Consider the following 16,863-nt stretch of genomic DNA (forward strand, 5'->3'; position numbering starts at 1 on the left):
GTGATTTAAGAAATCTATTCTTTTTGACCACTCATTACTTAACTAGTATGATAAAATAACGATATTTATATTTTATTTTATCAAATATATATAATGATTTAAATTAATATTATATATATTTATACGCGTATTATACGTACATAGTTTTATACTTTTACTATACTTTAACTTTACCTTTACTTTACTTTTTACTTTACTTTAACTTTAATAATTCATACATTAATAATTCACTTTAATAATTCATACTTTAATAATTCACTTTAATAATTCATACTTTAATAATTCACTTTAATAATTCATACTTTAATAATTCACTTTAATAATTCATACTTTAATAATTCACTTTAATAATTCAAAAATCTATTATAAATAGAATTCAATAGGTTTTATTATTTCATAGAAACTTGAAAATATATTTCTCTAAACTCTCTCAATCGAATTACACATATATATATTTTCTTTGTATTATTTCAAGATATTATTAGTATACATAAAATACTACGACGGAGTTATATTCAGACAATTTTAAAATAAGTTTTCAAATGGGATAGAGCTAAGGAAATTATGGGTTATAGCTATGGAGGTTATGGGTATTGATCGAGGGTATTGCTCGTGAGGTCAACCTAACGTTTATCATTTTCGTTTCGTCTACGTACTTTCCTGCAATATTAAATCTCAATATTGATACGTGAGCACTCATAACTTAACTTTTATATTTCAATAGTGTATCCCTGACTAGTGCTCGAGTATATAGGATTATGCATGCTTGTACATTCGATATTGTCCTTAGATAGGTTTGTTGAATCCTGAATTAGATACATATGCTACTGAGATAGGGTATATGATATGCATGTCATTGGAAAGCTAGCGAAAAATTAAGAACTTTTCATTTAGATATCGAATGGTTTCGATGAACGGATTAGAAGTTATAGTCAACTGAATTTTAGTATTATTGTTAAAATGATTATTATTACTATCGTCGTTATTATTTTAATAGAAATATCATTATTATTATAAAATATCATTATTACTATTATGTTAGTATTATCATTTTATCATAATAACATTTTTAGTAAATATAAATATTGTTATTTTTTTATAGAATAATAATTATTATTATTACAAAATAATACAACTTTTACTTATTATTATTATGATCAATATTATTTTATCAAATAAATAGGGGATACAAAGATATTTTTCACCACGCGTAATATAATTACATTAATAATACTTACCACTATAGTTTTACGATATTAAGTGAAATTTATAAATTTTACTACTTAAGATATATAAAAGTATATTTTATCATATATAAACGTTAATATAAATTTTTATTAATAAATGAAACTTTTATTATTATAAAATCTAATAAATATATTTAAATATATAAAATGACTATAGTTAAGTTATATAATAAACTCGTATAAATTTTAGAAGTCATTTTGGGTTAAGTTGACTTTTGTTGACTTTTGCATATTAGTCTCGAGCATTAGGATTGTGGTACACTATGACTTGACCAAAAATTGTTAGACAAATATTGACGAACATATAAATATATATAATTAATATAGGTTCGTAAATCCGATGCCAACCTTGCACTTGTTAAATGACGTTATATGTATTTTTACTACGAAATACAGTATGGTGAGTTTCATTTGCTCCCTTTTTACTTGCTTTTGCAATATATATTTTTGGGCTGAGAATATATGCGCTGTTTTATAAATGTTTTACGAAATAGGCACAAGTACTAAAACCAATTCTATGTGGGTTTAAACCAGAAATATACCCTTAGCTTGGTAACATTAAACTACTTGTCTATGTACGGTAGGCGCGAATCCTAAAGATAGATGTATTGGGCCTGACAAACCCCATCCTGACTATGGAATGCTTTAGTACTTCGAGGTTATTTTAAACACACCTGATCTGGTGTACTTCAGAGGGTAAAACATGAACGTTAAGGCTTGTTACCGGGTGCCTACAACTTATAGAATACTTTTATACACTCGCGAGTGTACGGATATTTATAGAAACTGAAATCTTGTGGTCTATTACTATTACGGAAATGATTGATTATGATAAACTAATGAACTCACCAACCTTTTGGTTGATACTTTAAAGCATGTTTATTCTCAGGTATTAAAGAAATCTCCCGCTGTGCATTAGCTCATTTTAAGGATATTACTTGGAGTCATTCATGACATACTTTGAAAGACGTTGCATTCGAGTCGTTGAGTTCATCAAGATTAATATTAAGTCAATTATAGTTGGATGTAATATGAAATGGTATGCATGCTGTCAATTTTTGATGTAAAGAAAGTTTGTCTTTTAAAAACGAATGCAATGTTTGTAAAACGTATCATATAGAGGTCAAATACTGTCATAACCCGTCCTTAACCGTAAGAACGTGTTAGATAACGTATGATTTCATTGCGAGGTATTGACCTCTATATGCGACATTTTTAAAAGAAAAACTGCATATATTATACATTACAAACCATGATTCTTATTTTTGATACAAGCTTTGGACGAAATAAAGATGATTATCGTTTAGCGATAATCTTCGACTTACAAACTTTACAAATGATGATAACAACACGATTTCTAGCATATTTTACAACACAAGTTCTTGGATATGCAGTTTTATTTTTGACACAAATATGCGTACGCAAGATCCTGCTCAAATTCAACATAATGCAGCGGAAGCTTCTAATTATCACCTGAGAATAAACATGTTTAAAACGTCAACATAAAGTTGGTGAGATATAGGTTTAGTGCCGGCAGCAATATATATATATATATATATATATATATATATATATATATATATATATATATATATATATAGACCACAAGATTTCATATATAAACATTTTCATAAAAATATTCTAAGTGGTTGAGTACTTGGTAACCATACTTAACATTTAATCACGTCGCATATTCCCTTTAATATGAAATCTTACTACACCGTACCAAGTGTAGTCACAAAACAAAGTACTGTGCAACCGTTGAATACTGGTCGTCCAGTCCGGTTGGGGTTGTCAGGCCCGATAGATCTATCAACAGGATTCGCGTTTACAATACCGCTGTAAATATTAGTTACCAAGCTACAGGGAAGTATGCCAGTGGTACAACTCAACGTAGAATATATTTTCAGTTACTTGTGTCCATAACGTAAAACATAAAATACATGTATTCTCATCCCGAAATATTTAGAGTTTAAAAGTGGGACTATATACTCACTTTTGTCTTGAAGATATGTAATTTCGACTTGGTCTCCGATTGATATCACGAACCTATCCATATATAGTTTATCAATATATTTCTATTTTAAACAATCGTCACATATATATACTTTTTATACTTTTAATAGTTTTAATAATTTCTTAGTCCGTAGTTAGCAGTCCGATGTTAGTAATTCAATTTTAATGGTTCATTTTTAGGTGTTTAATAAACCCCCAATGAAATAAATAAAAACCCCCATCGTATATGTATTGGTCGAGATTAATCTTGACCCACGGTACCGGTGTTGTCAAATGACGTGTTGCGTACATAAAGTACCGGTGTTGTCAAATGACGTGTTGCGTACAATCATGGGATCTTATGATTAATCTTCTCGTATTGTTTACGGGTGATCCTGAACCATATAAAATTAAATTATGAGTACATATATATAAAATATCATGTTATTTTAAAAAGATGTGATTTATTTAATTTTCTCCAATTATTTTCGTAGCTAAACTAGTCTTAGATATCCGATCTCGTTTTGGTCATAGTTTCTTCGTTACAACTCCGTTTTCGTTGATTCAACTTGCCACTTCCTTGGATCGAGTCCCTCTTTAAGACTATGAACTGTAAATACCTTAGTTTATATTCGAAATCACAGGTCATAGGTCAAACTTTAGTGAAACTTATGGAGTTGATCATTTTCCATCATGTAAACAACCTTAAATGATTATTTTTCTAAAAATACTTATACTTTGAGTTAAATCATGAAATTTTTATGTGTTAACATATTCATAGTAAATATCAATTTTCCAGAAAATAAGCCTCCAATTCAAAGTTCAAAATAGTTTTTAATTATCCAACCCAAAACAGCCCCCTGTTACACTCCGACACCGTAGATTCAGTTTTAAGGTGTTCTTTGAAAAACCAAGTTATACCTTGTTAAATTAGCATATATTTAAGTTATATTACAGGTCTTGAAGTATTTTAAAAGTTAAGTTAGAAGGATCTATTTAGTTTGCAAACAAGTTTGAAAACTTTCAAATTATGTTCTTGTTGTTAAACTTTTATACCACAAAATAAGATAGCTATATATATATGAATCGAATAAGGTTATGAACATAGATTCTACCTCAAGTTCCTTGGACAAGGTTGCTGTAAAATAGGAGTAAGAACCTAAAACAAAAAGGGTGATGGAATTGGATGAAAGATTGGAAGTAAGTTTGTGTTCTTGGAAGGATTCTTGAAGTGTTTTTGTAAGGGTTTTCTTATGGTGATTAAGTAAAGTTTTTGAAGCTAAATGATGGGGAAAATGCTTGGAGATGATCAAGTATGAAGTTAAGAGTATTTTGAGAGAGAAATGGAAGTGTAAGTATGAGAAAATGGGGTGAAGAAATGGTGTGCATGCATAAAAACGTTTTTAGGTTATAAAGGAAAAAAAAGATACCTAACTTTGTTTTCTTGCTAAATAAATCATGCTACTTGACAAATGGTTGGTTCCACATGTTTCTTAATCATTTAAGGCTGCTAAGGAGCAGATTTTTATTGGTATATACCAATAGTAAATACATCTAGAAGCTGCGTATGATACGGGTACATATACCCTAGGTATACGTATAGATCTTTGAGAAAACGGAACGAGGATTCAAATATAGCTATCTTTTGTAAATATACTTATATTGTTTTATGTATGTAAGCCCTTTAAAAGTGATAAAATACATATCTATACGATGCATGTATAAGTATTATAGGTTATAAGTATTTACGTCGAAAAACATTACGTATAGTTATCGTTTTGAAAACTTAAGTTAGTAGTTTCAAAATATACTTATAACTTATTGTTATTAATACAAAATGAGATATTAAAACATTCTTAGATCATGTTAAATATGTATATATACATATATATATACACAAACGTATAATTATCATATATTGTATAGTTCGTGATATCATCGGTCAAACTAGACGGTCAAACGTTGTGTAGAACTCATTTAAAAAACATAAGTCTCAACAATTTGGATTGCTTATCATGTTGGTAAGGTTTAATTTATGTAAATATTAATCTTATAAGTATAGAACGATCGAAAAAGTGCGGGTCGTTACATTACCTCCCCGTTAAATAAATTTCGTACCGAAATTTTAAAATTGTACCTATTTTGCGTCATCGAGAAACAAGTGAGGATACTTTTGTTTCATCTGATCCTCTCGTTCCCACGTAAACTCGGGACCTCTTCGAGCATTCCAACGAACCTTAACAATCGGTATGTTGCTCTGCTTGAGCTGTTTAACTTCACGGTCAATGATTTCGATTGGTTCTTCGATGAATTGTAGTTTCTCGTCGACATGGATTTCTTCAAGAGGAATGGTGAGGTCTTCCTTTGCAAGACACTTCTTAAGGTTTGAGACGTGAAAGGTATTATGTACTCCGGCGAGTTGTTGCGGTAACTCGAGCCGATAAGCTACCGGTCCAATGCGTTCGATGATCTTGAACGGGCCTACATATCTTGGGTTCAGTTTACCTCTTTTACCGAAACGTATTACACCTTTCCAAGGTGACACCTTTAGCATAACCATGTCACCGATCTGAAACTCTAATGGTTTCCTTCGGACATCGGCGTAGCTCTTTTGGCGACTACGGGCTGTTTTCAATCTCTCCTTGATTTGTACTATCTTTTCAGTAGTTTCATGTATGATCTCGGGACCAGTTAATTGTCGATCTCCTACTTCATTCCAACAGATAGGAGATCTACACTTCCTTCCGTACAATGCTTCGAATGGCGCAGCTTTAATGCTCGCATGATAACTATTATTATACGAAAATTCTGCTAATGGTAAATATTTATCCCATCCGTTTCCAAAATCGATCACACATGCCCTGAGCATGTCTTCAAGAGTCTGAATTGTTCTTTCACTCTGCCCGTCGGTTTGCGGATGATATGCGGTGCTCATATCCAAACGAGTTCCTAGGGCCTCCTGTAGTGATTGCCAGAACTTTGAGGTAAATCTACTATCACGATCGGATATAATGGAAATAGGTATTCCATGTCTTGAAACAATTTCCTTTATATACAATCGTAATAGTTTCTCCATTCTATCCGTTTCCTTTATAGGCAGGAAATGTGCAGACTTGGTGAGACGATCAACAATCACCCAAATGGTGTCGTATCCCCAGGCAGTCTTTGGTAACTTCGTGATGAAATCCATGGTAATACCGTCCCATTTCCATTCTGGGATTTCTGGTTGTTGAAGTAATCCTGACGGCTTCTGGTGTTCTGCTTTGACTTTGGAACAAGTTAAACATTCCCCAACATATGTTGCAACGTCTGTCTTCAAATTAGGCCACCAATAATGCGTCTTAAGATCTTGGTACATCTTTCTAACTCCAGGATGTATCGAATATCTTGTCTTATGTGCCTCGTTCAATATCAACTTCCTTAATCCACCCAACTTCGGTACCCAAATACGATTTGCAAAATATCGAATTCCATCTTCCCGCATAACGAGTTGCTTCTCATACTTCTTCATTATTTCATTTCCTATATTTTCTTTAGTAAGTGCTTCTCGTTGAACTTCTTTGATTTGTGAGTTGAGATTCATGCGAATTTTTATGTTCATCGCTCGTACTCGAATTGGTTCTCGTTCCTTTCTGCTTAGAGCGTCGGCCACCACGTTCGCTTTCCCGGGATGATAACGAATTTCACAATCATAGTCATTTATTAACTCAACCCACCTACGTTGCCTCATGTTCAGCTGTTTTTGATCGAAAATATGTTGAAGGCTTTTATGATCAGTAAACACAGTGCATTTAACCCCATACAAGTAGTGTCTCCATATCTTCAATGCAAACACGACTGCTCCCAGTTCTAGATCATGCGTCGTATAATTCCGCTCGTGAATCTTTAATTGTCGGGATGCGTATGCAATAACTTTCTTCTGTTGCATAAGAACACAACCAAAACCTTGTCGCGAAGCGTCACAATATATTTCAAAATCATCGTTCCCTTCTGGTAACGATAAAATAGGCGCCGTAGTTAACTTCTTCTTCAGTATTTGAAATGCGTTCTCCTGCTCCGAGGTCCATTCATATTTCTTCCCTTTTTGCGTTAACGCTGTCAACGGCTTAGCTATTCGGGAAAAATCTTGAATAAACCTTCTATAATAATCGGCTAAACCCAAAAATTGGCGTATCTGCGTTGGTGTCTTAGGAGTCTCCCATTTTTCAATGGCTTCAATTTTTGCTGGATCAACCTGAATTCCTTTGCTACCAACAACGTGGCCAAGAAATTGCACTTCTTTCAACCAGAAAGCACATTTAGAAAATTTAGCATATAGCTGTTCTTTTCTCAATAACTCTAATATCAACCTTAAATGCTGTTCATGCTCTTGCTCACTCTTGGAATAGATAAGAATATCATCAATGAAAACGATAACAAACTTATCTAAATATGGACTACAAACTCGATTCATGAGGTCCATGAATACAGCTGGCGCATTCGTCAATCCAAACGGCATGACCAAAAATTCGTAATGACCGTAGCGTGTCCGAAAAGCAGTTTTCGGTATATCTTCTTCTTTGACACGTAATTGATGATAACCCGATCTTAGGTCAATTTTCGAGTACACACATGATCCTTGGAGTTGATCAAATAAGTCGTCAATTCTCGGTAGTGGATACCGATTCTTGATAGTTAACTTATTTAATTCACGATAATCTATACACATTCGGAAAGATCCGTCTTTCTTCTTGACGAATAAAATTGGAGCTCCCCACGGTGAAGTGCTTGGTTGTATGAATCCACGGTCTAGTAATTCTTTTAACTGACTTTGAAGTTCTTTTAACTCGGACGGTGCAAGTCTATATGGAGCACGAGCCACTGGTGCAGCTCCTGGTACTAAATCTATTTGAAATTCTACAGATCTAAATGGAGGTAATCCCGGCAACTCTTCCGGAAATACTTCAGGAAAATCTCTTGCCACAGGCACGTCATTGATGCACTTCTCTTTTTCTTTCTTTTCGACTTTATTAACATGTGCTAAGATAGCATAGCACCCTTTCTTCAAGCACTTTTGAGCTTTCAAATAACTAATGAGTTTTAGCTTTGAGTTACCCTTCTCTCCATAAATCATTACTGGCGTTTTATTCTTACGAGGAATGCGAATTGCCTTCTTGGCGCACACAACTTCAGCTCCTATTTTGGGCATCCAGTCCATGCCGACTATTACATCAAAACTTCCTAATTCTACGGGTATTAAGTCAATTTTAAATGTTTCTCCGGCTAAATTTATTTTACAATCACGGCAAATTTTATCGGCTTTAATTAGTTTACCATTAGCTAACTCAATCATGTACTTAGCATCTAGAGGTAAAGAGGAACAATTCAATTTAGTGTAAAAATTTCTACACACATAACTTCTATCGGCGCCAGTATCAAATATAATAGATGCTGATAAGGTATTAATGGTAAACGTACCCGTAACAAGCTCCGGGTCTTCACACGCCTCTCTAGCATTAATAACAAATGCTCTTCCACGTGCAGATCCATTATTCTTCTCTGGATTCGGACACTGGCTCTTATAGTGACCTTGTTTTCCACACCCATAACAAGTAATGGTAGCCAAAGCAGTTCTATTTGCATTGGTGGCAGGAGTCTTGGTACCATTTGTATTTGTAACGAGAGCCCTACAATCTTCAGCAAGATGACCCTTTCGATTACATTTGTTGCATACCACATTACAGTAGCCAGAGTGATGTTTGTGGCATCGGTTGCATAAAGGATTTTGTCCTTTGTAACCAAAGCTTGAACCACTACCTGCACCTTGCATGGTTTCTTGTTTCTTAAAAGATTGTTGTTGGTTACCTCGATCATAATTTCCATTCCACTTTCTTTTGTTACCTGATACCTTCACATCAGTATTGGATGCTTTCTTATCCATGATGACCTGATCCATTAGCTCGTTTGCCATGGTTATAGCTTCATGAATTGTCTTAGGTTTCGATGCTGTAACGTTTGCCTTGACCTTTTTGGGCAAACCATCTTTGTACATTTCAATCTTCCGTTCTTCGGTTGGAACCAATTCAGGACATAGCAAAACTAATTCCATGAATCGCTGATTGTAGTTGGTAATTTCAGTACCAACAACCTTCAGGCTTCGTAATTCATCTTCCAACTTCCTAACCTCGTTCCTTGGACAATACTCGTTGATTAACATTGTTTTGAATTCTTCCCAAGGAGTATCATAAGCTACATCTCCTCCTACAGCCTTCACATAATTTTTCTACCACGTGAGTGCACTATCTTGTAAAGTGCACGATGCATACTTGGTCATGTCCTTTTCAACACAACCACTTATTTTAAACACAGTCTCCATCTTTTCTATCCACCGGGTTAAACCGATCGGTCCTTCTGTTCCACTGAATGATGAGGGCTTGCAAGCTTGAAAAGTTTTGTATGTGCACCCCACACGAGGATTTGGGTTAACTGCAGCACCTCTTGCAGCCTCGACCCATAACATTCTGTTGTTCACTCGCTGATTGATGAGTTCCTGGATTTCTTGTTCCGTCATTCGGTTCAATCGCGCCATATTCTTCTATAAGAATGAAAAGAAAATAATTATTCACATGGAATATTATAGATGTAGTGTATATTTACAGTACATTATAGCTTATTAATAATATGAACCAGGTATTATTATAAAAGCCTTTTCTTCTTATTAGCGTTTTATAATTATATCTAGGGTAGTACCTACCCGTTAATGTCCATACTTAATAGCTTAGTACAGAATCAATTACTACCATCTAAATAATACTTAACCATGGAAAATTATTGCATTTCACACTTCACTATTTTACATATGCTTATCTTACATCGAACATTAAATAAACCACACTAATAATATTATACAAAACATTATATGATCCCATGGTTTAATACGGCAGCGCATCGTTTGGTCTATTTTCTAGGACGTTTAGGTTCAAAGAATCGCTTAACGCTTATCCTGGCTGTCTACCTATATTTTGGCTGTGGGACTGAAGAACTGGATGCCGGGATAGAACGAATAGGAATAGCGGGAATAGGGGTGGTAGTGTCTAGTGGAGTTGGTGCCACATCATCCTTATTAAACTCAGGATTTGAATTTTCTAATTCATTAGCCTTTCGTTTCTTTCCTAGTTCGAACTCTTCTTTTGTAATTTCCTGTATTTCTTCCTCGGGTTCACTTTCCTCCTCGGGTTCACTTTCCTCCTCGGGTTCACTTTCCTCCTCGGGTTCACTTTCCGGGTTCTCTATAGTCGGTTCATCCGGAATTTGTGAGTCTTCCCCAAAGATATTATTTTCGTCATCGGATAGGTTAATGACTGGAAAATCATCTGAAGATTCTGGTTCGGAGTCGCTGAATGTGATAACAAGTTTTGAGCCCGACATCTATCACATAACAACTAACCCATTAGTACTACATAATATTTACATATAAATTTTAACCAACGATGATAAGCAATGGTTTTTAAATAAGACCCGGTCAAAGTCCAGACTTACTAATGTATCCTAACGACTTATCAGTTAGACACACTAATGCAAACCTGGTTCGCTAAGACCACCGCTCTGATACCACATGTCATAACCCGTCCTTAACCGTAAGAACGTGTTAGATAACGTATGATTTCATTGCGAGGTATTGACCTCTATATGCGACATTTTTAAAAGAAAAACTGCATATATTATACATTACAAACCATGATTCTTATTTTTGATACAAGCTTTGGACGAAATAAAGATGATTATCGTTTAGCGATAATCTTCGACTTACAAACTTTACAAATGATGATAACAACACGATTTCTAGCATATTTTACAACACAAGTTCTTGGATATGCAGTTTTATTTTTGACACAAATATGCGTACGCAAGATCCTGCTCAAATTCAACATAATGCAGCGGAAGCTTCTAATTATCACCTGAGAATAAACATGTTTAAAACGTCAACATAAAGTTGGTGAGATATAGGTTTAGTGCCGGCAGCAATATATATATATATATATATATATATATATATATATATATATATATATATATATATATATATATATATATATATATATAGACCACAAGATTTCATATATAAACATTTTCATAAAAATATTCTAAGTGGTTGAGTACTTGGTAACCATACTTAACATTTAATCACGTCGCATATTCCCTTTAATATGAAATCTTACTACACCGTACCAAGTGTAGTCACAAAACGAAGTACTGTGCAACCGTTGAATACTGGTCGTCCAGTCCGGTTGGGGTTGTCAGGCCCGATAGATCTATCAACAGGATTCGCGTTTACAATACCGCTGTAAATATTAGTTACCAAGCTACAGGGAAGTATGCCAGTGGTACAACTCAACGTAGAATATATTTTCAGTTACTTGTGTCCATAACGTAAAACATAAAATACATGTATTCTCATCCCGAAATATTTAGAGTTTAAAAGTGGGACTATATACTCACTTTTGTCTTGAAGATATGTAATTTCGACTTGGTCTCCGATTGATATCACGAACCTATCCATATATAGTTTATCAATATATTTCTATTTTAAACAATCGTCACATATATATACTTTTTATACTTTTAATAGTTTTAATAATTTCTTAGTCCGTAGTTAGCAGTCCGATGTTAGTAATTCAATTTTAATGGTTCATTTTTAGGTGTTTAATAAACCCCCAATGAAATAAATAAAAACCCCCATCGTATATGTATTGGTCGAGATTAATCTTGACCCACGGTACCGGTGTTGTCAAATGACGTGTTGCGTACATAAAGTACCGGTGTTGTCAAATGACGTGTTGCGTACAATCATGGGATCTTATGATTAATCTTCTCGTATTGTTTACGGGTGATCCTGAACCATATAAAATTAAATTATGAGTACATATATATAAAATATCATGTTATTTTAAAAAGATGTGATTTATTTAATTTTCTCCAATTATTTTCGTAGCTAAACTAGTCTTAGATATCCGATCTCGTTTTGGTCATAGTTTCTTCGTTACAACTCCGTTTTCGTTGATTCAACTTGCCACTTCCTTGGATCGAGTCCCTCTTTAAGACTATGAACTGTAAATACCTTAGTTTGTATTCGAAATCACAGGTCATAGGTCAAACTTTAGTGAAACTTATGGAGTTGATCATTTTCCATCATGTAAACAACCTTAAATGATTATTTTTCTAAAAATACTTATACTTTGAGTTAAATCATGAAATTTTTATGTGTTAACATATTCATAGTAAATATCAATTTTCCAGAAAATAAGCCTCCAATTCAAAGTTCAAAATAGTTTTTAATTATCCAACCCAAAACAGCCCCCGGTTACACTCCGACACCGTAGATTCAGTTTTAAGGTGTTCTTTGAAAAACCAAGTTATACCTTGTTAAATTAGCATATATTTAAGTTATATTACAGGTCTTGAAGTATTTTAAAAGTTAAGTTAGAAGGATCTATTTAGTTTGCAAACAAGTTTGAAAACTTTCAAACTATGTTCTTGTTGTTAAACTTTTATACCACAAAATAAGATAGCTATATATATATGAATCGAATAAGGTTATGAACATAGATTCTACCTCAAGTTCCTTGGACAAGGTTGCTGTAAAATAGGAGTAAGAACCTAGAACAAAAAGGGTGATGGAATTGGATGAAAGATTGGAAGTAAGTTTGTGTTCTTGGAAGGATTCTTGAAGTGTTTTTGTAAGGGTTTTCTTATGGTGATTAAGTAAGGTTTTTGAAGCTAAATGATGGGGAAAATGCTTGGAGATGATCAAGTATGAAGTTAAGAGTATTTTGAGAGAGAAATGGAAGTGTAAGTATGAGAAAATGGGGTGAAGAAATGGTGTGCATGCATAAAAACGTTTTTAGGTTATAAAGGAAAAAAAAGATACCTAACTTTGTTTTCTTGCTAAATAATTCATGCTACTTGACAAATGGTTGGTTCCACATGTTTCTTAATCATTTAAGGCTGCTAAGGAGCAGATTTTTATTGGTATATACCAATAGTAAATACATCTAGAAGCTGCGTATGATAGGGGTACATATACCCTAGGTATACGTATAGATCTTTGAGAAAACGGAACGAGGATTCAAATATAGCTATCTTTTGTAAATATACTTATATTGTTTTATGTATGTAAGCCCTTTAAAAGTGATAAAATACATATCTATACGATGCATGTATAAGTATTATAGGTTATAAGTATTTACGTCGAAAAACATTACGTATAGTTATCGTTTTGAAAACTTAAGTTAGTAGTTTCAAAATATACTTATAACTTATTGTTATTAATACAAAATGAGATATTAAAACATTCTTAGATCATGTTAAATATGTATATATACATATATATATACACAAACGTATAATTATCATATATTGTATAGTTCGTGATATCATCGGTCAAACTAGACGGTCAAACGTTGTGTAGAACTCATTTAAAAAACATAAGTCTCAACAATTTGGATTGCTTATCATGTTGGTAAGGTTTAATTTATGTAAATATTAATCTTATAAGTATAGAACGATCGAAAAAGTGCGGGTCGTTACAAATACCTCGCGATGTAATCAACTATTGTGAATCGTTTATAATGTATATGAACGGATCCTTTCAGTTAGTATCAGAGCGGTGGTCTTAGCAAACCAGGTCTTGCATTAGTGTGTCTAACTGATAGTTGTTAAGATGCATCAGAGAGTCTGGACTTCGACCATGTCTGCATGTCAAAAGTTTTGCTTATCATTTTTAGTCTGAAATCATCTACTTACCACCCTTAGGAAATTACCTGCTTATCATTCTTAAGTCTAGACGCGTTTTCCTACATTTATTGCATAATAGTGTATAGACGAATTCTTATCTTAGCATATCTGTTACTATGAACTTTGACTGACATCTTTCAAAGATTCCTCCGTAATTTATGGGATTTTGGTATTATATATACATATGTAAATTATGTATTGAAGAATACCAAATCTAAATTCTACAATCTATTTCATACAAAAAAATTCTTTCCCTGATCATACAAGATGGATCCCTCAACCAGTTTGAGTTCCTCGAATTCCGACAGCTATGCCGATATGGATTTCCACATAAGCTCCGAAAGCAGCGTGACCGGAATGGATCAGCCAATTAGCCATCATCTATTCTGGATGAATTGGGGATGGGTTCGTAATCTACTAAACCATTGGAGACAAGAAGAAGGTGATCCCTTTCATCCACCACATTGCCCTCTTGGCAATGAACCTGAAGCACTTACTGGCGAACCTGTCCAAAACACCATTTTCTCTCTCATTTCCAGAGTATCTCGTCATGATTATATACTACACCAAATTCTAGATCTTATTTATCCGCTCGTCCGAACCGACAATCACCCCGGTGTAATAGAAGAAGTCAACGAGCTTCGCGCTCGGGTAGTGGCTTTGGAGAATATGGTGCAAAGGTTACAAACACCAGCAACAGCACCAGCAGCATAACCAGTACCACCATCAACAACATCAACAGTACCATTACCACCACCAACAACAACCGCATCGCAAACCTCAACTTCACAATCTATCCCACGAGCATCGACGTCATACGCCATGTAGATACCAAGGAATACCACAACGATTAAGTATTGATTCATAACTTCATTGGGGAAACATTCTACGGCGATTATGTAATTTCTAAAGTTTAGAAATTATCTATCCTAGCCTTAACCATAAATCAAATGAGTTTAATTTAATATTAACTCATTAAATCTATATTACATCTGAAGAAATATACACATATATATTTCCATAAAGACTGTAATAAAATTCTTTTGTACAAAATATTAATTGTGAATTTTTTTTTAACGGGTAGGTAATACCCGAGAGATATATAAATTCACAATTAATATGTTACATTCTTCGAATCTGATTCAGCAAGTCATCCATTATACTCCCTACTTTCACAACAATATACATTCTTTTATAGAAATCAAAACAACCATACTCATTCAAAATCTAATTACATATTCTGATTTTAAAATCTCAGAATTCGATTCAAGATATAACCGAAATCATCACTCTTAGATTCCTACATCTTTCAAAACTATACTTTGACTTCAAAACTGTCCTAGAACCTCATTTCTATTCATGGAACTCACAAAAATATTTGTATCATTCAAAATCTTAGAACATCATATGTATATTAACAATTACAATTTGTGTTCAAACACTTCGAAATTCCTAAAGACATGCGAGATGATTATCCAACCACACATTACCCACTGTCATGCACCTGAAAAGCTCTCGAAACCAAAGTTATAGTTTAACATGTATCCATGTCAGATCCTTTGATATTTATTACCAAATATAATTTTTCAATCTCTTTCCAAAATAGACAGTTTTGTCACAGCTCCAGCAAATCACCTTCATTTGTTTATACGAATAAACCCTTCATCATGGTTACCGGGGAACCTTTCATATCTCGTCACATTAGCAGTAAACTTATCAACAACTTCATTAACCTTCGACTTAAGCCTCTCCGAAAATCCACTATACTTATTCATTAAAACCCCATCATGTACTCACCTACATCCTGTAACAATAATTGTCACACAAACTACTGGGAATTAGCAATCCGTATTTTGAATTTCGCGACAATTTTATTTAACGCCCCGTCCTAATCCATCCGGACGAAGTCCATATTGATTATAAACGATTCATAATAGTTGATTACATCGCGAGGTACTTGACCTCTAAATGATACATTTTATAAACATTGCATTCGTTCTTAAAAGACAATCTTTCATTTCATCTAAAGTTGACAGGTATGCATACCATTTCATAATATCCAACTATAAATGACCTAATCCGTCATTTACTTAATAATAATCTCTAATGAACTTCAATGACTCGAATGCAACGTCTTTTGAAATATGTCATGAATGACTCCAAGTAATATCTATAAAATGAGCAAATGCACAGCGGAAGGTTTCTTTCATACCTGAGAATAAACATGCTTTAAAATGTCAACCAAAAGGTTGGTGAGTTCATTAGTTTAACATAAATAATCATTTCATAATTTTAATAGACCACAAGATTTCATACTTCCATTTCTCATAATCATATGTCCCATGCATAGAGACAAAAATATCATTCATATGGATTGAACACCTGGTAACCGACATTCACAATATGTATATAAGAATATCCCCATCATTCCGGGATCCTCCTTCGGACATGATATAAATTTCGAAGCACTAAAGCATCCGGTACTTTGGATGGGGCTAGTTGGGCCCGATAGATCTATCTTTAGGATTCACGTCAATTAGGGTGTCTGTTCCCTAATTCTTATATTACCAGACATAATAAAAAGGGGCATATTCAGTTTTGATCATTCAACCATAGAACGTAATTTCGATTACTTGTGTCTATTTCGTAAAACAGTTATAAAAACAGCGCATGTATTCTCAGTCCCAAAAATATATATTGTAAAAGTATTTAAAAAGGGAATAATGAAACTCACCATACTGTATTTTGTAGTAAAAATACATATAACAGCACTGAACAAGTATAGGGTTGGCCTCAGATTCATGAACCTATATCAATTGTATATCTATTAAAACATATAATGAAAATC

The sequence above is a fragment of the Rutidosis leptorrhynchoides genome, chromosome 3, assembly GCF_046630445.1.
Source record: "Rutidosis leptorrhynchoides isolate AG116_Rl617_1_P2 chromosome 3, CSIRO_AGI_Rlap_v1, whole genome shotgun sequence".
NCBI classification, from domain to species: domain Eukaryota; kingdom Viridiplantae; phylum Streptophyta; class Magnoliopsida; order Asterales; family Asteraceae; genus Rutidosis; species Rutidosis leptorrhynchoides.